The following is a 12,525-nucleotide window of genomic DNA, read 5'->3' on the forward strand; positions in this document are numbered from 1 at the left end:
GTTTGTGAGTGTGTGTGTTTCATATAGATGGAAAAGTTAGGAAATAGCCAAGGCCAAGTCTTATTATTGGCAATGCAAGGCATTTTAATATAGACTAGTATGTAAAGCAACACTGCAAAATCAATGATCAGGCCTTTGATAGCAAATGACTGTGTACAACCTATCAAACATTGCGCAACATTGCAGCGACTCTTTTTGCCATTCCGATATTCTGAGTACACTGCGCACATCCTGCTTGTATTCAAAATGCCAACCAGGAATCACGCTGAATCACAATCTTTTGTCGTTTCCGGCTTTTTGAACAATGTTATACCTCTTTAATTATGTGGTTAAAAGAAATCTTAGAAAAATATTTTTTTTTTCTTGATCATCCTTTCATATCGATTTCAAAGCAGTTTAATAACCCTCAACGGCGAAGCCAAGATTTCATCTTGGGGGGGGGGGCGGTTAGTCTGCGAGGGAGCGAAGCGACCGAGCCCAAGCGAGCGGAGCGAGCGAGGGGGGGGGGTGTGGGAGGGGGGTGTCCCCCCTCCCAGGGTAAGACTTTTGCATTTTGATGTTGTAAATGGTGCAATTTCATGCATGTTTTGTGCGTTTTATCAACGTGAAACAGTCCCACTCTTTTAAGGTAGCAGTACGTGTATATTTTGATGTAGATTATATGAACAATTTGCCTATAAATGGTATAGTTTAAATACACTTCTTGTATGAATTCTTTTCACTGAATATCATGAACGCGACTGAACCCGAGAGAGCGGAGTGAGCGAGGGGGAGGGGAGGGTGTGGGAGGGGGGTGTCCCCCCTCCCACGGTGAGAACTTTTTGCATTTGATGTTGCAAATGGTGCAATTTCATGCATGTTTTTGCGTGTTTTAACGAGTTGAAACAGTCCCACTTGTTTAAGGTTGCAGTATATTTTGATGTAGATTATCATTGAACAATTTGCCTACAATATGGTATAATGTAAAGACACGTCTTGTATTAATTCTTTTCACTAAATATCATGAACGAGACTGAACCCGAGCGAGCGGAGCGAGCGAGGGGGGAGGGGAGGGTATGGGAGGGGGGGGTGTCCCCCCTCCCACGGTAAGAACTTTTTGTATTTTGATGTTGTAAATGGTGCAATTTGATGCATATTTTTGCGCGTTTTATCGACGTGAAACAGTTGCACTTGTTTAAGGTAGCAGTATATTTTGATGTAGATTATTATTGAACAATTTGTCTATAAAATGGTATCATTTAAATAATCTTCTTGTATTAATTCTTACACTGAATATCATGAACGCTGTCTGTTCGTTCAGCAATCAAACAGAAAAAGCGTGCACACGAGGGTGTAGATAGGGGCATATCCCTTCCCACACGAAAGTGATTTTTGCGTTTTCAGACCTGAAATTCAGCGATCTGGTGCAAATTTTTGGTGCAATACTTTTTCATCGAAGTGTTAAAATCACGGAATTTAGCTCTTATTCCGAATGTGCATCATCTGTGTGTATGTACAAAGTCTAGTGAGATAGAGCTTAGGGGAAGGGGATTCCTCCTCCCGCTCGCGAAGCTTTTGCGTTTTTAGAATAATAAAGCGATCTGGGGCACACTTTTTGTGGAAAATTCGGAATTTGTCATTCCCAAAAATGTACCAAGTCTATAGTGGGTAACAAGCAATGAATGGGTGGCAAGATACCTCTCCCATATTCAAGGGAGCCTTTTTTTTTTCAGTTATAAGCTTTTAGAACTGAAATTCAACAATCTGGCACACACTTTTGTTGGAATATCTGGAAATTTGTCAATCCGTGAGAAGAGAAGTGTCTGTGGAAGGAGATTCTGTATAATTTTCTGATTGCAGTTTAACGTTTTGGTGCGCACATTTTGTGTCATATTTGGAAAACTGTTTATGTTCAAAGTGTAGCCACAGTCTACTTCTATGCATGGCGGGGTGGGGGGGGGAGGGGCGGGCGAGCAGGGAGAAGGCGAGGGCAAGTGTTATCTCCATCTTTCCCTTACTATACAGAGCTTTTGCCTTTTTAAGGTTGAAATGGAGATATCTCGTATACGCATATTTGATGGAATATTTGGGAAATCACCAAAAAGAAAAAAAAAACTGATTGGGTGGGGGGGGGGGGAGAAGACTGAGGGAGGAAAGGGTCTATTAAAAGGTGAAATTCCCCTTGTACATGAGGGAACTTTGAGTTTTCGGAATATAAGTGATAAGTCTTGTGAACTCAGAATTATTCATATTTTTTTTTTTTAGATCTAAAAGTGTACTAAGCTAGGGAAAGAGGCACAGAGGGGGAGGGTTACCCCCTCCCAAGCATGAGAGATTTTGCATATTTTGAATTGAAATTCAACGATCTGGTGCACGCTTTGAGTGAAAGTTTCAAAAAGCAAATATGATCTTATTTGATGAAAGGTTGCAAAGGAGACCCGCTTCATGTGCATGCATACAGTATACACGCATTTCTTTCCCGCCTCCCAAATCCCCGGTCCAAATTTTAGGGTGGGCCGCCCCCATCGCCCCCCCTCGCCCCCCCCTGGCTACGCCAGCGCTAACCCTTGAAGTACCATTTTCGTAGGTTTTTTTTTTTCTTTTTTTTTTTCTTTGTTTTTCTTAATCAGCGGATAGGGGGGGGGGGGGGCACGTGCCCCCCCCCCCCCCTCCCCATGCCCCCGTGGTTACGCCACTGTTCCTAGACCTAGATATCGGGGGCGCTGTGGCATAGTGGATAAGACTCCCGACTCCCGCTCGGAGGACCCGAGTTCAAATCCCGCCCAGCGCTTACGTCCTTGGACAAGATGTTTTACCCACCATGTCCCTCTCGACCCAGGTGTATAAATGGGTACCTGGCAACGCTGGGGTAATAATAATGGCAGGGCCCTCTGGTAGAGCAGTGGCAACACTGAAGAGGCTACCCTGGTTAAATAAGACCTTACTATTATTATTATTATATCTAATGAATTTTAGGCGCAATAAAGTCATCCAACCACAATTTGTAGACTCACACTCAGTTATCTTTCAGTTTTAACTTTCAGTCATTGAAAAGATTCATATCTACTATTACTAAAGGTTAACCAAGTCCATGTGCTATTACTAATTACATTGAGTAGCAAGTAACTTGCTACTCCCAGAGCCAGAACTTGCTGCTTCCAGTAGGCTACTATACTGACTGTAGTCAGTGGCGTATCTAGGGAAAACGGCGCCCGTGGCAAGCGCGAAAATTGCGCCCCTAATTTCTGAAAAACTCAACCCCAACCCCATCCCGGTAGGGACTTTAAAAAAGTCCTCATGATAAATGCTTTTTGAAGCACTTAAGAGGGGTCTTTTGAGGGTGATTTAAATGTATAGGCTACCCTAAATTTTGATATATTTTGGCGAGCGAGGGCAGCAAGCGAGCCGAAAATTTTTATATTTCAGCTTTATACATAACATGGAATTCTTGTCATTTTTGGTCATTAAATCTTCGAATTACAATTCTAATCATAGTGACGGCCTTATAGATAACGATTTGTACCAACAGTGTCCAACCCCATCCCGGTAGGGACTTAAAAAACTTGAAGTCCACATGATGTGCTTTTTCAAGCACTTATATAGAAGGGGTCTTTTGAGGGTGTTTTAAATGTTATAGATATTGAAGAATTTTGGCGAGCGAGTGCCGAAAATTTTTGTATTTCAGCTTACAAAACATGGAATTCTTGTCATTTTTGGTTATTAAATCTTCGAATGACAATTCTAATCAAGATGTAGTGACGGTCTTATAGACAACGATTTATACCAACAGTGTTCAACCCCAATCCCATCCCGATAGGGACTTAAAAAAAGTCCACTTGATATGCTTTTTCGAGCACTTAAAAGGTTTTTTTTTTGGTTTTTTTTTTGAGGGTGATATAAAATCTGATAAATTTTGATAAATTTTGGCGAGCGAGCGCAGCGAGCGAGCGCAGCGAGCGAGCCGACAATTTTTGTATTTCACCTTACAAAACATGGAATTCTTGTCATTTTTTGGTTATTAAATCTTACAATATTCTAATCAAGATATAGTGACGGCTTCATAGATAACCATTTATGCCAACAAACTAAGGACTTGGAAAAATACTCTGAATTACTACGAGTGAGTGAGCCGAAATTTTTATATTTCCACGTCATCATTACGTTTTGTTCTTCTTGTTTTGTTTTTGGTTTTTTTTGATAAATTTTGGCGAGCGGGCGCAGAGGGCGAGCCGAAAATTTTTATATTTCAGCGTTACAAAACATGGAATTCATGGAATTCATGTTTTGTTTTTTATCTTGTTTGATTTGGTTTTCTGCCCCCCCCCCCCCCCCCCATTCTCCTTCCCCCCGTCCGGGCGAGATTTTTTTTTTTTCTTCTTCTTCTTCTTTTTTTCTCGTTTTTTTTTTCACGTGCCCCCTTGCCCCCCCCCCCCCCCCAGATACGCCACTGTTGGTAGTTGATACTACTGACTTAGCATGCAATGTGCCTATAATAGGCTGCAGCGCAGCATGCATTGTACACACATAAATTACGCATCATACACAATTTACGGTACCGCGTACGGTATAATACCGGTAAACGGTGAACATTATGCACAATGTATCTTCGCGATTCGGTCAGAAAGCAAAGCAGGGATCGGGAATGTCTACTGTTTGCGCGTCAGCTTCGCGCGCGGTGCAGTAACGTAGTATTAACACGTACTGTACCATGAGTTCTTTAGTGCGTAGATATTATGTAACTCCATAATGTATCATCATCCACACAAACATTAAAACAAGGAAGAGAGAGAGAGAGAAAATGAACGCAAAAGAAAGGAAAGGCGGAATTCAAAACGGAAATAAAAGCGGTAAAGACAGCTTTTGTTTCATTTGTCAACATCTAAGCATTGCTGAAGAGGGGTGTTGAATAGCTCAAACACCTCCCTTTTGCCCAAGGGGGGTGTTTGAACACCTTTAACACCCCCCTTTTGGCAAAGGGGGGTGTTTGAACACCCAAAACACCCCCCCTCGGTACGCCCTTGATGACCTAACAAAGGCTTCTAATTGGGAAATCAGGAGACTTTCAGCACACTATCATAAACACTCTCAGCATGAAGTATAAGTACGCATGAGTGGAAATCACTGAAATCTCTATGGAAGTTCACAAGATCAGTGATGGAAATGAACTGCATGCTTGGCGAAGGTCTGCGCTCTCAGAGCGCTTCTCTAGTTCCACTATTGACTACTTTTGAGCTTCTGAACTCCTGTGGAAGACATAATTTCTCTCTTCTTCACACCAAATTGGGAAAAAAAAATCATAGAGATTGGGGGGGGGGGTGTAAAAGCTTACATCTCACAAGCCATTCAATCAAATAGCACATCCAACAATCTATCAAACTGCATGTAACTCCTCCCTTTCATCTCTGAATCACATTTAAATACACGTGGAACTTTAAAACAAACAAACAAACACCATCAACAAACAGACTTTGTATGATTGCTGGTCAATTATTGATTGCTGAGTAATCAAGCTGTAAAAGAATCATGAGGCACTCTATGAAATTACACACAGGTACTGATAAATCTATGTTGGTACCGCTCATTCATTTTCGTTTTTTTGTGTTTTTGTACAGTACGTACATTTGTATGTTCATTATAAAGCTGTCTAAGAAGTACTTGTGTGCGCGTTAGTGTGTTTTGTGTTTCTCAGCAGTATACATTTTGTCCAATTTGTATTTGGGGTACTGAGTATTAGACTGTGTGAAAAAAAAAGAGAAAAAAAATAAGAATATCTGATCTGTGACTGTGCACACATTGAGTCCTCTGTGGTCTCATGGTGTACACAATGTACACATGTACACATACCGTGTATAACATGAAAATCAAATCACCCCCATCATTTTGTGTGTGTTTGCGTATTGTACATGTACAGTACATGTGTGTGTGTGCACTCTTGTGTATCTAGTGCCTCTGTGTGCCGGCATACTGTGAGCTTCTTCTGTACACAATGCTGTGGGGTACCGGTACCGGTACTGTATACGGCAAATATTTCGCCAGGTTTTCATATTGCGAATTTCATGAGTTGGATGCTTTTTGCGAAGTTAAAGACACACGAAAATATTGACTCTGATCCCGATGTGAATATGACATAATGAATACACTTCTCCATTCAGTACAAGACTCCACAATCGTGAATTCAACCACTTGCGAAATTGTTGGGAATTCCAGATTCAAGAAAATTTACACTCGCAAAATTTATGGCTTATACAGTATTTGTGTCCTGGTGTTACAATTTTAATATACGGTGTAACTGCAAGTTTGAGGAATTTGCAAAAACACACAAGGGTCATATCTTTGTGATCTCCGTGTAGAAATTGGTAGGGGTCTTCTCTATATAATACAACGCACAAGCACTGAATTCAGCGAACTTACTTCCAGTCGTACACCGTGTCGAAGGTGAAGGACTTCTTGGGTTCTCCCGGGGTACCCTTCGGGTTCCGCACCTCCACCACGCCCCTCTTGGTGTCCATCTCCACTACCCTCTCGAAGCCCTGCCCCTTCTCCTTGTCGTTCAGGGGTCGACATCGGATGATGACCTTCACCGACTCGGCATTCTTTTTCGACTGCAAGAGAGAAGGAATGGAGTACCAAAGTGTGACATCATTTGTTGCCATGGAAACCAGATCTAAACAACCTCATTTTAATAGCTCCAATATACACTGAACTCAACTGTCAAAGGCCGTACACAAAAATTCACCTCCTAGAAAAAAAATAATTTTTGTACACCTGTGTGCTACAATGCCCCTTTACTAATCACTATGCACATATTCTAGCAAGTGATGTCTTCATATTAAACAAAGAAGAACTTGACATGCACAGCATCTTGGTCACTGAATCAACAGTCACACACAAAAGCACTTTCCACCATCTAAAAATGGCCACTGAATGGACAACATTTTTAAACAACCAACATTGATCCAAGCTCTGCAGGAGGAATGGACAGAACTTCCCCAGGACTACGCCAGACAGCTTGTCCAGAGCATGCGTCAGAGACGCCTGGAATGTGTCCAGGCACGAGGAGACATACAGACTGTACACATAATTGAAAAGTGACGTTTGTGACTGCTTTTGTTTGTCCTGTGACATTGATTTTTGCATAAAATTTGGAAGGCTCATTCTGTTACATTTTGTGACTTTTGATTCAGTGACCAAGATGCTGTGCATGCCATTTTTTTCTTTGTAATAAAGATAATCACTTGCTATCGGGTATGTGATTACTAATGGACATTGCAGCGTAGAAACATTGTTTATTTTAGAGGATGAATTTTTGTGTGCGGCCTTTGACAGGAGTGAGTACTTTCTTTTGCTGTCCAGTGTACAATGCAAGTCTGTGATAATTGTGATAACCAGGTTCAACCTGGTTCGAACATAAGACTACATGTATGACATAATCATTCCAAATTGAACAGTGTATTTTAATTACATCTCACAAGATGTGATATCAAAAAGGGTCAGGGAATTATTTTGTAGGTTACTGTACTGCATTGCTCCAATCAGAATGTCTCTTAATACATTGTACAGTGTTTATGTACAAGGTGGCATCTATTTTTAGAAATTTCCCTGGACCACTCTCTATGCAGATTTAAGCTCCAACCCCTAGCATAAAATGTGAAGTTAGAAGCTATGATATAGTTTATTGGAAAAACAGAATTCTTTCTCAAAGCATGACTACCTTCGTGTCTCAGAATAACGTGGCACACAGGGGGTTTCCATCATGGCAAATAAAGAGTTAAACGGGAGATTCTCCGACCTGGACACCCTATATTACTCTGATCAACATTTTGAGAAAATGGCTCAAAAAGACTCTCTGCATATTCAGTAAAAACTCAATTAGACTTACCATGATTTCCAACTGGCTCGGCAGCCTCCTAGTGCTACTGTGAACTGAACCTTGTGAGAGCCTCAGATATCATGCCAGTCTTGACATGGAACTTCTGGGGGAAAAAAAAACAAATGGTGGTTGGGATGGCATGCATTTTTAGAACATGTGCACAATGGCCCGAATTCACGAAGGTGGTACAAATGAAACCATGGTAAAAAAACATCCATGGACAAAAATCATGGAGCGCCAAGTGTCACACGGAATATTTCTGAACGAAATCAGTAATTTCATAGACAAAATGACCATTTCGTGAACGAAATTATCATTTCAATAATGAAATTATTATTTCATGGACGAAATGTCCATTTAGTTACAAAATGTGACCATGCATCACAAAACGAACAAAAAGTCGCACGCACTGATTTTGTGTTAGGACTGAAAATACAATGTATAGGTGAAATGGGTCAACCCAGCCGATCTTGACTTTTTCAGTCTTCTCCTACATTCAAATACTAAAAAATGAGATCATAAAATGGGCAGGAACATGTGTTTTTTAACAGTTTATCTCGAACATTTTTTTTGTATAGAATGTGATTAGTTGCGTCTTTGGAGTCCACTTTTCATTTCTTAAAAAACCTTGTACACACTCTTCACTTTCAACTGTAATAACTTTAGAAAGGATGATGCTACTGCTTTGAAAGTTGGCATTAATTATGGACGGAATGTTTTAATGAGGCCTGCTCAATTTCGATATAATCTGATAATCCCTTCATTGCTGTTACTCCAGCGGTTTACATCCTGTTTTTTGTCCCATTCATCGCACAGCCAGCATGGCTACATGTAGGTGAAGATTAAGCGCTTGAATAGACACTGTACTTCAGAGCCTCTTTTCTCAGTCCACACTTTTCCCGAGTGTGTGCTTTCTTTCCAATATTTAGATAGGCTAGGAGAGTCCATTTGATTCGAGTAATACATCATTTTAATGCTTAGAGTCTGCTATTTCAGAATACACGGTGTATGCTCTTAACTGAAATTTCATGTCTGGCGACTTTCTGTTTGCTTCGTGATGCAGGGTCACAAATGTTGTCATATCGCCACAAATAATCAATTCATTGACGAAATTTAATTCGTATATTCCATGCAACACACAGTTGGTGCTCCATCAGACCATGGTCCATGGTTTTTGTCCATGGCTTAAACCATGGTTTCATTTGTAGATCTACCACCTTTGTGAATTCAGGTCAGCAATGTGTATGACTTTGTAATATAGCCTACTGTAGTACTGACGTACTGTAGGCCTACTGTAGTTAACAGTGACATCTGCTCATAACAAGCTTATTTTGTTAATGTTATAAACTTAGAGTCAGACCAGTCTAATACACGCTGTATTTAATACACACCGTCACAAGCCTTTTGACAAGGCCCTCGCTCTAGCCTCCTTGCTGTTTGCTGCCGTGGTGAGCGGAATGGGGGCAAACGAAGTGAGCTCACTTGAGTTGGACAGTGGGATGGTCTTCTTTCGAGATCTGATTAGCATCCTATTCCTTTCAAGCTTTGTTCAGATGTTTGGCCTTTGCCTTCGTCTAGACTAGACCTCTAGTCTAACCCTAACTAGTTCTATACACAGCCCAGTCGCTGTACTAGAACCATCTATACAGCGTAGGCCTACTAACAGCGGCGTCTGGTAGCTGGTCGGGCTAGTCTAACCAAGACGTTTTAGCTTTTTTGCCTAAAGTTTTGATCCCAGAATTGGAGAGCAAAAATCGACTTTGAACCTAAGTAAAAACTGCATGTCTGTCAGCCCCGGCATTCGCATACTGCGAATGCATGCCACGGACCTCCACTGCAGCTGAGAAAAATGTTCTAACTTCTACTTCAGGCCGTAAGGCGTAAGAATAATATAAATTTGCGCCATATTCGATAGGAAACCGGTCTAACGTTAGACGTCTACAGCGTATGTAAACTCATACTCAAAAGTGACAAATATTGCAACGTATGGGACTGAGGGAGTGACGTCCAATCGATTTTGCGGTGATCCATCAACACCCGTTGCCAATCCTAACTTCAGAAATCACGAAGCTGCTAACAGAAGAAGCGACTATTATTTAAATGCGCAATCATTCATACTTACGAAAATAATTGCCTATTTCCGTCAACAATTCCTAGATTGCCTCCATGTTCATATTCCCCCACAAGGCTGTCACATACTAGTAGGTAGAACAGATTTTGACAACTGCGGAATGGTAGGCACTTTTGAGCAGCGTTGCCAGGTCCCAACAGAGCAAAATCACCAAAAGGCTTGTAAAAAATCACCAAAAGCCATCAGAAATCACCAAATTTGGAAAAGCGTAGGTAAGGTTTCAATTTCAAGACAAGATTATGTCAATAAATCTTAATCAAACACTCTGAGCGAGTCTCGGTGCAATTTTCGGCTCGCCTTTATAGTCACACCAGGGAGGTGACTAACTACACGCAGCCGCGACAAAACGCGGCTACACCTCTATTCCTTCGCAGACGTTGTCATTTTTCAGTGTGGTTGTGCGACTCCTTCATGAATATCTTTATTAATCGTGGAAAACTAAAATACAAGGAATTATCGTAATCTATGATAATCATTCAATAATCGATATGCGATTTTTTGTTTAATTACGTCAAAAACTCACCGAAATCTGTGGCTAAAATCAGGTCTGTAAACGTCCTTATTGCTTCACTCCTCATCTGCGTGTTATTATGAATGGCATTCACTCTCGTATGCTACAACGTACAACGTAGGTAGTCGGAGAGGCGCCCTCTAGCTCTCCGACTACCAGTCCTACGACCTACGTTGTACGTTGTAGTATACGAGAGTGAATGCCATTCAAATAACACGCAGATGAGGAGTGAAGCAATAAGGACGTTTACAGACCTGATTTCAGCCACAGATTTCGGTGAGTTTTTGACGTAATTAAAGAAAAAATCGCATACCGATTATTGAATGATTATAATAGATTACGATAATTCCTTGTATTTTAGTTTTCCACGATTAATAAAGATATTCATGAAGGAGTCGCACAACCACACTGAAAAATGACAACGTCTGCGAAGGAATAGAGGTGTAGCCGCGTTTTGTCGCGGCTACGTGTAGTTAGGAGGTGACATACTAAATGCAAAATGTGTACGATGTGTATGGATATGTGAGTGTTTGTGTGTGTCGAGTGACAAAAAAGGGGCACATCTTATGTTTCTACAGGAAATAAGGGGAAAACTTTAGGCAAAATGCATGTTCGTTTCCAATTAGTGTGATTATTTTTCATTGGTCTAAAAATCACCAAAAAGTTACCAAAAATCACCAAATTTTGATTTGGTTACCAGGCTAAAATTTTGTCACCATACAACTTCAAAAATCACCAAATTTCACCCTTTTTGGTTCTCGAAATCACCATCTGGCAACACTGCTTTTGAGGCGAGAATGCTCTGCGGGAAGTAGTTTCACCAAAGGTCACAGATATTAATTATTCATGAGCTGGCGCGCTGACTGCCGGAGCCTTATTGAATATGTATGAGGTGGGAGATTCCCCGTTCCCCTGCGTTATAAACGTACACCACCGAGTGTACGTCATGTAAACACATTTTGCTTGCACAGTTGCAACAGTATGTGTGTGTGTGTGTGTGTGTGTGTGTGCGTGTGTGTGTGTGTGTGTGTGTGTGTTTGTCCGTCTGTCTGTCACTCACTCGAGGGATGTCAATCGACAACTCACCCTTGCTGACATCCCGAAGATTCTGTACAAACAAGGTTTGACAATGAGTTTGATCGTCATTGTGGTAAGTGCGTTTGAAGGGGGGTGAGAAGATTCTTCAAATAAATACTTTTAGTATGGCCTAGTTGTTATTTTTCTATTTTTTTTTGTTGGGGGGGGGGTGGGTAAAATGGGCTGGGTCAGAAAACACAGAAAAGTACACTTAATGAAATCAGTCATTCTCTTACGTTCTAATTGAATCGAAGTTCATCTCAATCAACCGTTAAAAATGACAACGTCTATAGTAATAAATGCTCTTCTAGTGCCTATGCGTTATACACATGAAACGAGGCGACAGTAGAGTGTGGTGAGGCGACAGTAGAGTGCGGTTTGGTCATATTGGTGAATTTACCGATGAACTTCAATTTTTAACATTAATTATTTTTAGTAGAGTGACAAATAAAGCCCCTGGAGCCGAAACTCATGTCTTTTGAAGCGATTCGACCGTTGAAAATGACAACATCTTAGCATCAAATGCTCTTCTAATGCCTATGCGTTATACACATAAAACGAGGCGACAGTAGTGCGTGGTGAGGCGACAGTAGAGTGCGGTTTGGTCATATTGGTGAATTTACCGATGAACTTCAATTTTTAACTTTAATTACTTTTAGTAGAGTGACAAATAAAGCCCCTGGAGCCGAAACTCACGTCTTTTGATGCGAATCGACCGTTAAAAATGACAACATCTATAGTATTACATGCTCTTCTAGTGCCTATGCGTTATACACATAAAACGAGGCGACAGTAGAGTGTGGTGAGGCGACAGTAGAGTGCGGTTTGGTCATATTGGTGAATTTACCGATGAACTTCAATTTTTAACATTAATTATTTTTAGTAGAGTGACAAATAAAGCCACTGGAGCCGAAACTCATGTCTTTTGGAGCGATTCGACCGTTAAAAGTGACAACA

General features: G+C 41.0%; 1 protein-coding gene and 1 pseudogene across 1 annotated transcript in view; one reads left to right on the top strand and one right to left on the bottom strand.

Moving 5' to 3' along the window:
- The window catches only part of LOC140226630 (kinesin-II 85 kDa subunit-like), a 42,411-nt pseudogene extending 30,774 nt beyond the window's left edge, over nucleotides 1-11,637 (bottom strand).
- Nucleotides 1-12,525, top strand: part of LOC140246789 (uncharacterized) — a 246,896-nt gene that overhangs the window by 127,471 nt on the left and 106,900 nt on the right. The gene's annotated exons all lie outside the window — the stretch shown is intronic.

The sequence above is a fragment of the Diadema setosum genome, chromosome 3 (assembly GCF_964275005.1).
Source record: "Diadema setosum chromosome 3, eeDiaSeto1, whole genome shotgun sequence".
Classification (NCBI taxonomy): Eukaryota; Metazoa; Echinodermata; class Echinoidea; order Diadematoida; family Diadematidae; genus Diadema; species Diadema setosum.